This window comes from Mauremys reevesii, linkage group 3, assembly GCF_016161935.1.
Source record: "Mauremys reevesii isolate NIE-2019 linkage group 3, ASM1616193v1, whole genome shotgun sequence".
NCBI lineage: Eukaryota > Metazoa > Chordata > Testudines > Geoemydidae > Mauremys > Mauremys reevesii.
In genome coordinates, this window is record NC_052625.1 from 59,374,754 (window position 1) to 59,389,947 (window position 15,194).

Consider the following 15,194-nt stretch of genomic DNA (forward strand, 5'->3'; position numbering starts at 1 on the left):
GCAAATTTCCCTAGTCTGGACAAGCCCTGAAATGCTGCACTGCTAAAAACCATGTTGCACAAGTGTACCCTGGCTGTGTCTACACTAGAGGCTTTACAATGGTGCCATTAGCCATGTGACTGGAATCCCAATATAGACCAGGTCTTAGAATAGAAGTGGAGAGAGACAAATGGGTGTTTTGTGAATTTTGCACTTTTGAAAACATCTCTGAAAATTGTCATTCATTACCTCCCTGCTTATCATCTTTAGACAAAGACTACAAAAATTCACTACAATAGACCCTTTGAATGTTATCAGCATTGTGATCGGATGCTCTCCAATGTTTAGCTCTGCAATCATCTCTTTCTTCTTTTCAGTAAACATGTAAGTGGCACTGCATTGTAGATAAGTGGCACTGTCTAGTAGTATTCTTTCGGCGTGTTGGTTCCACACCAACCTCCCCCGCACAGCTGGAGAGGCTCTCTTTCTCTTCACTGAAATGGGGGTAAGAAAGGCAGGTGGGAGTTCTGAGGATAACAAAAAAATTGTTGGTTTGGGTTTATAATGAATTCCAATCAGATAATTGTTGGTATAACAAGTGAATTTGGTGTTATCCCTCTTTACACTTAACCATTAACTTCTGCTTCTCCCTCCCATTTGTTTTGAAACTCCATCATTGACCTTATGTCTCTTTCCTTTCCTCTGGGTTTTCTACTACAGGGGAGGGCTGCTCTTTGACACGGGCTGCTCCATGGTTATGGAGCTCCCTCCCTCTGAGACACTTCCTTTTGCCTTCACACTTTCCTTTCCTCCTGTATGGCTCTCACGCTGCATCAAGCATCTTTTGTTATGCTGTGTACCAGGGATACTGCATAAGATCAAATGGCTTATGCTGTACATTTTATTTTTCTACATGGAAATGGAAGAGGCCTTTGTGAAACACTCTAGCGGATACGACTTCCAAAGCAGAACATTGTCTCTGATTTTGACTACCAGAGAGACAACTAAATCAGTTTATGTATCTTAGGCTCTTGTACGAGTGCCACTTCCTGGGGAAGTACTACTCTCATTTTATAGATGGGAAACTGAGGCACAGAAAGAGTAAATGACTTGTTTGAGGTCACACAGGAAGTCTGTGGTGGAACAGTGGCGCTGGATGTTTAGCTGGCCAAGGCAAAAAATGTTTCTGGTTCACCAACCCCAGTAACCAAGGGGGAGGGAGAAAAGGCCAGCCAATCAGAGCAGAATTTACCCCATATCTTCCCAGTGCCAGATACCAGTAAGTTCCCTGCTCCATACACCCAGGGCAACCTCATTGCTCACCCCTCCCCTGAAAACAAACCTGGGTGAATAGAGCAAAAGATGGAACCCATGACTTTTCGGTGAGAGGGCAGCATGCTAAGCAGTGGATTGTCCTCCTCCACCAGAGTCTATTGGGCTAAATTCTGTTTTCTGTTTTCATGTACATTAGTGTAATGCCTTTGAAATCAATAGAGTTACTCTGGTTTTACACCGAGATCACTGGGAGCAGAATTTGGCCTACTGTGACAAACTAATTCCTGATGTATCTCCAGTGAAGTCAATGGAGTTACACCACAGATGAATTTGGCCCAAAGAAATCGGAGGGCCTGGATGTCGGAGAGGAGCAGCAATAGGACAAAGTTCTTTATTTCTAGTGTGAATCTAGCCTGGATCACCAATGACCGAAAGCTTTTTCCATATGATGGGTATTCAGTGTCCCTTGTGAAACAAGTCTGGTGGATCTCAGACCAGTTCTTAGGAGACGGGTGTCCACATCTCTCTAACTTGCACTAATGAGCACCCTTCTTGTCAGTCACAGCAGAGGTGCCAGAGCCTAGAGACTGCACTATCCCCTCATTCCTAGAGGGATTTTCTTCCTTCAGCTCAAGGACTGAGCCACACTGGCTGGGCACTGCTGCTTCCCCCTGCTGTATCCGTTCTGAAGGTTAACAGAGGATTTCAGTCTCCAGGGTGCTCCGTACAGCACCTTCCACTAGAACTAAAATCGTCTTTGCTGCCTACTCTACAATGGTAAAAGGGTCTGTATCGTGCACATCAGGTATAGCCCCCTCTCACTGGCAATCTGAGATTGCTCCGATACAGTCCCCTAATCACCTCCTCCTCACCACCGCCACCTGTCCTGTATTGTATCCAATTGCCTCATTCTAATGTTTTCCATCTTCTGCATTTCAAGCCATTGGAGACACTCTGGCTATTCCACGTCTGCACAGACGAGCTGAGCAAGATCTTTAGAATACAGCAGAGCTTTTTATTGCCAAGGTGCCTTACCTACCTGCACAACATGACAGATGACAGCGTTGTTGTGCCATACAGTTTGGAGCATTATTTTCCAATCTGATAAAGAACTGACAGCCTGTGCTGAAAGCAAGAAATCAGCCCCCTGTAAGGGATGAAGAAGCAAATCAAAAGCTATGCTGAGGCCTAGGAGACGCATCTTCAAACTCGTTTTTCATGTAGCAAGCAATGCATACAATGCCCATAGCCATACCACTTCAAGCTGGGACCAAATGAAGCTGAGTCAGGTATGATCAGTACATGGATGGGAAATCTGTAACCTCAAGGAAAACCCAGCTACTGCAAGAAGGTCCTGACCATTTGTGGCCATAAAGTTCTGCTGGAATTGTTTCAGGCATACTAACTCTGGTGTCCTGGCCAAACTCCTACACAGAGGATGTTGATAATAATGATACTTTGCATTCAGATAGCATGCTTCATTTGTTAGATCTGCAGGTATTTTACAAAGAAAAGGAGACAATGGTAATATCCATTTGACAGATGGATAAAGTGAGGCTCAGAGATGCCATTCAAGGATCAGTCAAGAACAGATCTCAAGCCTTCTGATGATCTCTCCCCTACTTAGTCCCCCTCCCGTACTGCCTACCTAATTTCTCCCTGTAGTTCTAACTGGATAGGGTATTTCTCTTCACTTCCTGTCCTAAATTGTTGTGCAGTGTTCCTGTGTGTTATTAAACATCTGCTTCAGTTCACTCCAGAGGTGGATTAATTCTGATAGTGGAATGTTTCCTGTATATATGTCTGTTTATCACTTTGGGGCTTTTTCAATGGGAATATGGTGTTACATAAATTTAAGTTAGTATTAGAGATGGACTCAAGTCCAAACTACAGATCTGGACTTTAGAGATGTTCAGAATCTGAATCTGGATCCAAATTTTGCTATAGATTTGCTGAATAAAAAGACCCTGGATTTGAACTGCCTAAATTTTGGAGCGCTTGAAATTTTCTTCCAATTTTTGCATCTTAGGGAAATTTCTAGGTATTGTTGTCATAGGTCAGCAGTTCCCAAAGTGTGATCTCCAGTGCACTTTATAGCGCTCTGCAGAGAGCTGTCTGGTCACATAGTCCTGGCTCTTCCCAGCTCCTATTTGGTATTAAAAGAAGCTAAAACATCCACTGAACACTTTTCTATTGTTACTTTTCCATGTAAGCAAAAGTAAAAGCTGGCACAGTGATCCACAGTGACTGTGAATGGGAGATGGGGTCCGTGAGATTTTAAATGGGAAGACAGGTGAAGTCTGTAGGATTGGGAAGTTCAGAGAAGGTGGCACACAGGAATCTCTGTCGAGATATTGTTCCCACTATGGAAAAAGTTGTAGAACCCCTTTTATAGGAGGCTGACCAAAGATCGGACTTTTGGTAATCAAATAGGTTAAAAAAATTCAACTATTGACACTGATTTTAAAGACCTCTTAGCTATCATGAGCCCTTTTGTTCTGAAGCTGTTGTATTATCTGCGGATAGTGTGTATATCTATCCATCTCTCTCTCTCTTTCTCTTTCTTCATGTCTATTGAAATATAAGCTTCAAACCCAAAAGTTACAGTCACAATCAGAACAAATCACAGATACAAAGAGAAATCACCTGAATCCTCCCCATCCTACCCTACTCACTTTGTCCTGAAAACTAGAGGATCACTCTCCATTCCACCAAAATCATTCGTTTTTTCTCCACCATTGCTAGTGACGGAATAACTTCACAAACAGTGCGAACCATGGTTTCAGGTGCATCGTTCTGTGCCGGAAGACAGGCTGAACAGCTAAGCCACTGCATTAACAACTTCCAGAGTCTCAGAGAAAATACATGGAAAGTGTCTGTCTTTCTTTATTGAGGCAGTCAGATGCTCAGTCCCCGTGCCTGAAAAAGTCGAAAAGCCAATTGTCCACAAGTCCGACCATGCAACAGAAGGATTCTCAGTTTTGAAGCCCACAAATCCCAGATGTGGACATTAATGGGGCAGAATAAGGAAAAATACTCCATTGTGTCCTCTGATTCAGAGCAGGCTTCATGGGGTAGCCTTTCTACTCAGTGGTTCCCCTAGCTGTTACCTCTAACATACAATTTACCATGAAGTACCCACCATCCTAGATCCCTGTGCTTGAAGGGCAGGGCTGCCCAGAAAGTGTGTGTGGGGGTGCAAATGGGGCAATTTGTCCCAGGCCCCGCAGGGTCCACCATAAAAATATAGTATTCTATAGTATTGCAACTTTTTTTTATGGAAGGGCCCCCCGAAATTGCTTTGCCCCAGGCCCCCTGAATCCTCTGGGCAGCCCTATTGAAGGGAACTGTTTTTTCAAAGGTGCAATGCCCCACTGAGACAATCTCCTCGGCAATTCAGTACTGCTAAACGTCAGTCTGAAAATTTTTCCTTAAACATCCTCTGGTATATCAAGCTCTAACTGTGAGCCACCGTGCTGGACTGCTGTCACTTGAACATGCCAATGGGAAATGCACCTTCAAGCAAGTTGTATGAAAGAGGGAGCCTGTGTAGCTATTGCAAGACAAGAATATCTTTTTAGGGTCTCCATCCCCTTTTCCCTACCAGTTATTCCATTTTTTCCCCTGTGACACTTCCCAGTAATGCTGGAAAATGAGTGGTCACCCTCTACTCACAGCTGCAGGAATCCTTTGAAAATTAAAAACACAAAAACTACACCATCAAGAACATTTCAGGGCATACCATCCCTGCCCCCCTTTTTAACTAGATGGTAGACTATACCTCTCTTCACTGGGATACATTTATTGTCCTAGAGCATCTGAAAAAATAACCCTGTCAATATGACCAACAATTTTCCAGGAGGAGGAATCACAAATGCCACATAAATGCAAAGAGGTAACAGGAATGTTTTAATACACATCACCATTTTTGCCAATTTCAGGGTCCATCTCTTCCACCTCATCACCTTAGCCTGTCAGGAGGCAAACTGTTTCTTCCAGGACACTCAATTATTGAATCACCACTGAAGGTACATCCCAAAATATCTATATCTATAGCTCTGGGAGGGCTTGGTCACAATCTGCAACGTCTTTGGAAGAGAAAAAGGGCATCCCCAAATCCTCACTCTTCTTCATGTTATCATAGATTATTAGGGTTAGAAGGGACCTCAGGAGATTACCTAGTCCAACCCCCTGCTCAAAGCAGGACCAATCCCCAACTAAATCCCAAATGGCCCCCTCAAGGATTGAACTCACAACCCTGGGTTTAGCAGGCCAAGGCTCAAACCACTGAGCTATCCCTCCCCCTGTTGATCATTGCTCCTGCTGCAGAGTTATGTAAGGTGTCTAGATATATGTCCCTATCTTTGGTACTACCCACAAGTACTGTGATGTCATCCACATGGGTGAAAATTTTTATTCATAGGGTGAAATTCCTCTCTTCCTTAATCCACTCATTTAAGCCCTGAAATCCCCTGTTACCATCCATAGCCCACAATAAAAGAGTCCAAAGTAAACCAATACAATTATGGACCCAAGGGACAATCTTGTCTGACCCCAGCACGTATCAGTATAGCCTCTCCACTCCACCCATTTACAAAGGGATGCACAGTGCATGAACATGCAAGACCCGCAGGCAGTTAATAAACTGTGGAGGAATACCGTATTGAAACAAAGTTCACTCTATCAAAAGTTTTGGTGTGATCCAAAGTCAAAACATAACCTTCCCATTCTCGCCACAGCCAATTTCAAATACTTCCCACAAACAACTCAAAGTGTCTGCCACTGTGTGACCTTTAGCTGTATTAGATTGACTGGGATGCAATAATTTCCTGGCTACTTTCCCCAATCTCTTTGCTAGAAAAAAAGCCAAATTTTTGTAATCCATGTTCAAAAGGCCCATAGACTCCAGGTCCCGCCTCCTTTTTTTTTGGCCAAAAAAGTCAAAAGGCCTTCATAAAAGGAAAATTCCAGTGAGCCTCTAGTCAAGGCATCATTGAAGGAACATGACGACACCATACAGAGAGAGGATCCATAAACTTCTGATAAAATTCTTCAGTCAACCTGTCCATCCCCAGGGAAGTTCCCTTCTTCAGTGACAAGGTAGATGCAGGAACCTCCATCTCTTTTCATGGTCTCACAAGTGAGTCCTGTTCCTCATCTACCAATCCTGCGATACTATCCAAAAACTCCAGCTGCTGGAAACAAAGATTGGTTTGTCCCAGAAAGAGCTCACTGTAATATTCTTGAACTATCATCAACATGCCAACAGGGTCCCCATGGACCTGCCCAAGAGTTATGATCCTGTAACCCCACCACAACCCACTGCAGTTTCCTTTCCTCACATCCTGCAGATATATCAGAGGAAGCTGCCCCACCTTTTGTCCTGAAGTCCTTTGCAAATTTAGCTGATTCCAGATTTCTCCCTTCATACTGAACCATTTCCTCCTTAACTTCCTCTGAGACCTTTATTTACATGCGTTCCCCACCTTGCAGTTGACTATGAAGCTCAAATAGTTCTGCAATGCTACATGATGCTTGTAATCAGATTATTATAGATGTCTTAGAGAGGTCACCAGGCTCCTCTTTGTCCGTTCCCACCATTTCATCAGGCATGTGTAAAACTCCCAAACTGTTTCTTATCCCATGAAGATGCCTTTAACATTTCTAACTCCCACTGCACTAATAAGTAAACAAGTATTTAATTTCCAATAATCATGGTCAAAGGCCACTCTTCCTAACTCCCCGAGTTCAGAGGTCAGAAAACTCTACAGGCTGCACTGCACGTTGTCTGGTTACTGAGGTAGCTTTCACATAGTCAATGGGACAGGGTGTATCTGATTCCTCTCTAAAAAATGTAAATGCCCCCTTCCCCTTAAATGAGGATGCTCATAAACATCTTTTAGCCAACGGCATCTCTCACTGCTTGTAAGTCAGCTTCATTAGCTCATAACCCTTTAGGTTGCTTCGCTCTGTCAGTCACTTCAGTTAGATAATTAAAATATCTCATCAAACACAACTGTCATGACATCAGTAAAAAAGAGCTTTCCTCAGCTTCAGATGCTATGGACCATAGATGGTGACATGACAATACCTCACACCCAAATAACAGAAATCAACTAATGAACTCCTTCCCGGCAATTCTATCACCCTCTTCGGTGATACTGAAAATATATAAAGCAGTACCCCTACTTCATCATACATATCAGCCGAGCCGGCTTTAGGCCGATTCAACCGATTCCCCTGAATTGGGCCCCACGCCTAAGAGGCCCTGCCCAAGCCCCGGTATGGCGTACTGGCAAGAGCCGGTGCGCCGCACCGGGGTGGCTGGAGCCCCAGGCCCTTTAAATTGCCACCAGAGCCCCACTACTGGAGCCCTGGGGTAGGGCTGCGGGGCTCTGGGGGCTATTTTAAAAGTCCAGGGCTCCAGTTGCTTCTACCACCCAGGCCCTTTAAATAGCCGCGGGAGCCCAGCCGCTTCCCCAGAGTTCCCGCGGCTATTTAAAGGGCTGGGGCGTAGAAGCAGGGGAGCCCCGGGCCCTTTAAATAGCTGCTGCTGCTACCCCGGTGGGGGAGAGAGTAGGGGGCACTTACTGTACAGGGTGGGCTGTACCCCCTGTACCCGCACCCCCTGCCCCCAGCCAGCCCCTGCTACATCCCCTGCCCACACCAGCACAGCACCCCCTGCCCTGCCTGCAGCCAGCCCCTGTCTCCAGCCAGCCCCGCACCCCCCTTTTTTTACGTTTTTTTTTTTAGTCATCCCTGCCGGGGCCCCGCTGAAAATGTTCCAATTGGGCCCTGCACTTCCTAAAGCCGGCCCTGCATATCAGGGCCCATGGACCAAAAAGATGGTCCTCTCCTTCAATCTCTTTGAGCTCCCAAAACATCATGCCTAGAACAACAGATTCATTTTATGGAACTAGATTCAAATCCTGCCCCTCAAAAACTGGAAGATCACCTGGCCTTCGGTGCACACTCAGGATGCAGCGCACATTCCAAGTTGCAATTTTCATTATTATCATCTACATAAAGGGTCAGGTTGTCACAGACACTTGCAATCCCTGCCTTGCTGACTGCCTTGACACTCTACTAAACCCCTTGACTTACCCCTCTCTCTCTCACCTCTTTCCTTTTCTTTAGCCACTTTTTACTTGTTGACTAGTTCATTACTCTCCCCCAGGGGGTCTCCTCAGTCCCCAGATCCTGATCCCAACTCTGATGCTTCTTTCTGAAGTTGCTCAAGCCAAATAATTCTCAGATACCTTTCCCCTAGTGAATGTGCTTGTAACGGGTCCACAAGCTCCTCTCTGCTCTCCCTCATATGCAACAGTGCCAAAGAGAGAAAATCTGTTCTCTGTCTGAATTGTGAAAATGATGTGTGGTTCGGAAAGTTGTAGGCCACCCTCAGTTATCCTCTGAGGTCTCCATGGAACTTCTCTTTCCCTGTGACTTCAACAAACTCTTCCATTCCTGAGATTGAACACACTGAAATCTGCTCCCCAACTACAGGGTCTGCCGTACCCATAGCCTGCCAATCCCTCCCTGGTGACTGGGATTCCTGCATAACCAATTGTGCCTGTGGATGTTCTTTCTACAGTTTCTCTTTTTCCTCCTCCCCATCATCTCTGATAATCTCCCCCATATTACCAGTGCTCATGGGTGGCAAGTATCAGAGGCTGGGGGAGGCTGTGCCTCCCCAAACAGCCAGGTGTGGCCTTGCCCATGGTCTGCCCTTAGGCGGCACTCCCATCGCCTGCCCCTTCACCTCAAATCAGGGGTTCTCAAATTGGGGGTCGGGACCTCTCAGGGGGTCATGAAGTTATTACATGGGGGATTGCGAGCTGTCAGCCTCCACCCCAAAGCCCGCTTTGCCTCCAGCATTCCCTATCAGATCCAAAGAACTTACAGGAGGAACAAAGCCTCCTTTGACCCCACCATCTGAGGCTGCAGCCATCTTGGCAGGATATGAAGAGGAAATGAGAACGCTATCTGGAGAGTTTTGTCACGGCCAATGAACACTTTCACATAGAGCATCCACAGCCTCTTTCCATTCCCTGTCAGATGCCCTCGACTAGCCGTGGTCTGCAGGAGGCATGTGCTGTCAGAAAGGATAGGTTCACCCAGGACTGAAATGGCAAGGCATTCATATTCCCATACCATTGTGCAGACCTTCTCAGACAATTAAGAAGGGGAAATTAATTTGAAATTGAATAGTCTTTGGCGTGGCTTCTTGATTTTACTTTTATTAATCAACACTGATTTTTTTATTTTATTTTACATAACAGTGTCATATTTTTTCCTGCTAAAGAGGGTAGAGGGGAACCCATTGAAGGCTTGGGAACTAATGAATCTGATCTTGTATTCCATGTGCCCCCGTGGTCCAGAAGCTGGGCCATGACAGATTTCTTTATTGAACCTTCTGGCAGACTTTATGAGAGAGCCATTTTGTAAATGAGGGTTTGCAAGCCATGAGCACAGAAAAGGATCATCGTCCATGGCAGTGGACACTTCAGGAGACTGATTAACAACAACATACAGAGCCTTTTGCTTTGAAAGTCATCCATTCAGATTTAGCCCAGTCTGATGGTGACAGGAAGTTCTTTGTATCTTATAGCTGTTAGGCTACCAGGTGCAAAGATGATGAACAGAAACCCAAGTTGCATGCCACACCATCTGCAATGGCACTAACTAACTGTCACTCTTGCTGGCAGGCTCAGTTGAAAGCCCAAGGACGGAAAGGGCATGGAGCATGAACTCACCTTCCAAAGCCAGAAGTGGCCCTTCCAAGCGCAAACCGCAAATAGCCATGTTGTGCACATAGACAATTCATATACTTGACTAATCTGATTATCGTAACCCTCATCTACCCTTAGCTGTCTCCTCCTATTGTTCTCCTGTCTTGCTTCAGATTCGTTTGTAAGCTCTTTCGGGCAGGGATATTGTCTCCCTGGGTTTGTGCAGTGCCCAGTACATTGAAATGCCAAATATCTTTGCTGCCTTCATTTATACTGTGGTCAAGCTGGAATTGCAATAAATAATAATGAGGCAATATGGGGGATAATTTCACTGCTGCTTCCTTTGCTGTTTTACAGCTCAGACTTCAGGCTCTGCAATCTGACTGTCCATCCATTACGAAAAGTGAGTGGAAGAAATATGCTGGTGTTACAGTCATGAACTCAATGTGTTATGGGTGCCCGGAATTTTGAGAGAAGGTCTGGATGTGCCATATCAGGGGGCCTTGCTTATGAAATCAGAAATGGACCCCAAAGGAACAAAAGTTTTCTTGGGTTTTATTAAATGTCCTTATAAATATAAATGTGTGCTAGTCTGACTGGATGGCTCTGAATCCATCCAAGAGCGTGCAGAATAGCTAAATGCCCAGATTCCTCCTTGGCTCTGTGGATGTAGCTGATTAGCTATACTAGGGGGAATGGCAAAAACAGCAGCACTTGATAAAGTGGCTCTTCAGAAGCCAGCAGGAATGAGAACCGCAGCTGTTTATTGCTGACTCAGCATTGTCTAATCATTCTGTTAATCAGAAAATCAAGAGCAGACTGTGGTATGATTGTACCAATTAATTCATTTAAATTAATGGAGTGCGGGGGGTGGGGGGGAGACCAGTGGTGGGAAGTGTGTGTGTATGGAGGGGAGGGGTAGCTGATGCTTGTCCCTCTTGCTATTTTCTAGGTGCCAATGGAATTTGAAAGATGAATATTAGCGGCTTTGTTGGAGTTCAGTGAGGTAGGAATGATAGGGTTGTCTTGTGTACGTGAATGCAACATTCAGAAATTATTCCCCCTATCCAGAAGAGCCACATTTGAGTCTATGAACCACTTAAGCCTCATTTTGAGGATTTATTTGGTGCATGCTGGCCAAGTGTGGCTTTGTCCCCCTCTAAAGGTTGGCTAACGTAAAAAGGTTTACAAATGTTACAGTCTCCAAGTTAGTAGAACTGATCCTTAAGCTTCAACAGTAGCAACCTGTGTTTTTAGATCTAGAGGTTCAATCCCTGCACACCACTCAGACAGAGGAATCAGTAATAGGTCTTATGTAGAGTGAATTACACCCTATTTGCAAAAACAAAACAACTAATCTCCCATCCCAAAACCCATCTCTTTGATACTATTACTTTGTACTTCCAGTAGGTGGATCCCCAGAGTGCCATTCAAACATTACATGAATTTAGCTTCATAACCTCTCCAGCCTCACTATCACCCCTGAGATGGGATTACAGAAGCTAGGGGTGTGAACTGAAAATTATATATTTAACTATGTAATATTCGCAGTCGGAATGAGCTGCCAACCTCAAATCAGCATTAGAGAAATCCCCAGAAAATTGTGAATAACGAATAAATCTGAAAACTTCCCTACCTGCCCTTGGACAAAGGATGAAATTCACTGAATAATTTAATTGTTGTGAAGTGTTTTCTCAGACCTGCTCCTGAATCTGTGACACTGGGCCAGAAATTTTAAAAACTGACCAGACCTCCTCATGAGATTTCCAGTGCCACTTGTTTCAGATCTAGCCAAACAATACAGTGAGGACAACTTTTCATGTGGTATTTTGGAATATCTAGTCCCAGTGTGATCCCAGAAGTGCAGAGGCAAAAATTAAATGAAAACTAATGGAGGTGGAAGAGTTTTAAAAATGCTGTTGTTTAAACAGAAGCGGTTGGGCTTGATGCAGGAATTACTGAGTGAAATTCTCTGGCCTGTCCTATTCAGGAGGTCAGACTGGATGATCACAGTGGTTCCTACAAACCTTGAAATCCATGAATTTTAGAGCCTTTGATGAGGTTTGTATCAAGAAATGCCTGAAGATGGCAGCTGTACCCATTGTTTTCCCTGAATCTTTTCCCCAGGGCTGGTTGGAGACGTACAGAAGTGGGTGGCTGTAACAAGTTCTGCCAGCTCCTCTCCAGCACACAACTAGGACCACTCCCACCCAGAGAGAGGCTGTAATCCCCCTCTTTGGGGGGAGAGCTGCAGGCACCCAGCCCTGTCCCAGTTGTCGAAGCTCTCCCTGGCCCTGAAGTAGCTGATGAAACCCTTCTGAGCCCCGCTGTACCCTAACTGTGCTGACCAGAAGTTCCAGTTGGCCATGTTTGTCCCAGTTTTGTGGAGCAGGTCCCAGATCCCTGATGGGTCAGTTGAAACTGGGAGTTACAATGAAGTGTCAGGCCATCTGGTTACTCCAGGGGCTTCCCAGCTATGCCCTCAATTCCCAGTATGCTGCTGTGAGCTTCACAAAGCAGCACCTCCGATGACTGCCTCTTAGGCCTTTGTGTATACTAGGATCATTTTGACTGAGGAGATTTGGGAGGTGGCAGGGAAAGAGAACAAAATGCAGAAGGGGTTGGACTGAAGATGCAGGGAGAAGCAGTCTGAAATAAGGCAGGATTTGGAGTCAGGGCTCAGGGCTTTGAGAAGAGGGTTAAGATGATATGCCAAGCAGTGGGGAAGGAGAACATAATGAGGGCACAAAGGGGTTGATACATTAAACACCCAGGTTGGATGGCATCACATAGATGGTGGTGATAGTGAAAGGACTAGCGCAAGCACTAGTATGGGTCCTGTCATTACTCAATACTGCTAACTCCCAACCATGGAAAAAAATTATGAGTCAGGCCCCTCAAAATCTTAAAATTGATTTAAAAATAATCAGATTAAAATAAATGTGAAAATTAATGTTGAGTTATTTTTATTGGTCTTCTGGTTTGTGAGCTTTTAGGGCACACTTAGGTCACATTTTCAAATTTTTCTCCACAACCATCAGAGCTAGAAAGGTACTTTAAAAGAAAAAAAGAAAGCAAGCTGAGAGTCTCATGAAATCACATGACTCCAGGAGTTGGGGCTTGAAGAAATACACCAAATATTGTAAGACTCATGATGAAATCACATGAATTGGTACCACCGTCACTGCTCCTTCCCCTGAAAGGCCTCATAAGCAAATCTATTTTTTGTTTCCAGATGATAAGTCATACTAAGCCCTTAACTCTTTTTCTAGCCTTCATACTAATTGCACAATCTCCTTATTCTGTTCCCTGCTAGAAAACAATGTTTTTAGGTGACGGGGAGGGCTCCTGACTGATTGTGGAGTACTCTCTTTAAATTGAAACTGAACATTAGCCTGGACTTCTATACCTCAAACTCAGACTAGAGAGAATAGTTGACATTATTCTCTCCATGACTTCAAGTAAAGCCTGATTGGTGGAGTTGCTATAGCAATCGGCTTGTTGATCAAATCAAGGTGTCAGATAAAACAGAGGAAGGTATAATTCAAAGATTATTGTAAATACTGTACTCACACAGACAAGTACTAGATAGAAAAAGAGATGGGGAAAGAGAGAATAGATCGAGCAATATTTAAGAAATCAACATGAAGAAAATGGTTAATTTGATCCTCTGTTTAATGTGAAAAGAACAGGAGTACTTGTGGCACCTTAGAGACTAACAAATTTATTTCAGCATGAGCTTTCGTGCATCCGAAGAAGTGAGCTGTAGCTCACGAAAGCTCATGCTGAAATAAATTTGTTAGTCTCTAAGGTGCCACAAGTACTCCTGTTCTTTTTGTGGATACAGACTAACACGGCTGCTACTCTGAAACCTGTTTAATGTGAGTAAAACAAATACCGCATCTTACAGCATTTGCTTACCTCAGTTTTGATGACTTATTCTATAAAATATTGACCATTAATATGAAATGATCCAAAATTTGGAAAGAAACAGAATAAGAATGTCTGAGCCAAGTGATAACATAGGACAAATACAAAAGCACTGTGTTATTCAGGCATTGTTATTGACAGCAGCACTACCCTGTGCTATGCAAGCTGGTAAATGGACCAAGGTAGTTATATGGGTAGCAGGTTTAGCCGCTTCCATCCAAGTGAAAGGAATGGATTTGACTGAAATAAAAAGGCTGCTGTGGACATTCTGCTTGCACGAACTGTCTGATGGAAACACCTCCCAGCCCATTAGGATTTGAAGATCAGGCCATATGTTACTGGAAAAGTAATTTCCTGTAGATGCTCAGTAAGTTTGTGCACTTCACCTTTGACTTCAGAGTCGCTAGGTGTTAATGATCAAAACACAGGTAATACACAGGCAAAAGTCCAAGTCCCAGGGTACACTCAGAAATGCAAGCAGAACCTCCTAGCTAATTTGCATACACAATTACCCTGACTGTGTCCACAAAATTCATATTTGCACATGCAAACAGCTAGTCATGCATCTTACTTGCTGGGTATTTGTATACACACTGATACTCCAATATGCATATGTAGTTTTATAACCTAACTAGGTGCACAAATGTGTGTATGTGAAAGAAAGTGAAAGATGACAGCTTAGGTCTGCTGCAACATTTATCTTCACGTCTAAGACAGAAAGGTCTGGAGGGTTAATAATAGACATAGCTAAATACATCTAAAACTTGCATCAAAGTATAATGCTGTAACGGCACAAATTATATGCCTTGAAAGATTCCTGATTACATATTTATCCTCTTTTTCCTATGCATCTACTCAAGCCTTAATGTGTGCATCTGAGTGACTGGAACGGCTCTCAAGGTTAATTACTAAACTAACGAGAGGTCTTGACTCATCTGGAGCTGATGAAGACCACTGCACTTACTTCCCAAATTTACTAACCAAACACAATTATGTTGCTTGTCACAAATGTCTTGACTAATAGCATATGCACATCGTGCCCTGGCATGCAGCCTCACACCCATCTCTCCCTGGCAAACAGACTCTCACATACCACAGAATAGGAGCTGGTGCATGAAGGGGAACAGTGCCATCCCAATGGATCCATTCCCTGTGTTTCTGAAATTGAATTGCATATCTAGTGACTACAGAAATGTGTGTTATTGTCTTCTTTAGACCTGGGGATATATCTGCAAATAGTTCTTCCTTAGCAGGAAATTTCTGATTGTAGAATACAAA

The 15,194-nt window shown here is 44.1% G+C and overlaps 1 long non-coding RNA gene across 1 annotated transcript in view; it reads left to right on the forward strand.

Annotated features, from left to right (window-relative positions):
• LOC120400139 overlaps positions 1–10,392 on the forward strand; it is a 33,364-nt gene extending 22,972 nt beyond the window's left edge. The window contains exon 7 of the long non-coding RNA XR_005595558.1: positions 10,344–10,392. This is a non-coding gene — a long non-coding RNA (uncharacterized LOC120400139). The remainder of the gene's footprint in view (positions 1–10,343) is intronic.
• Positions 10,393–15,194: the final 4,802 nt, after the last annotated feature.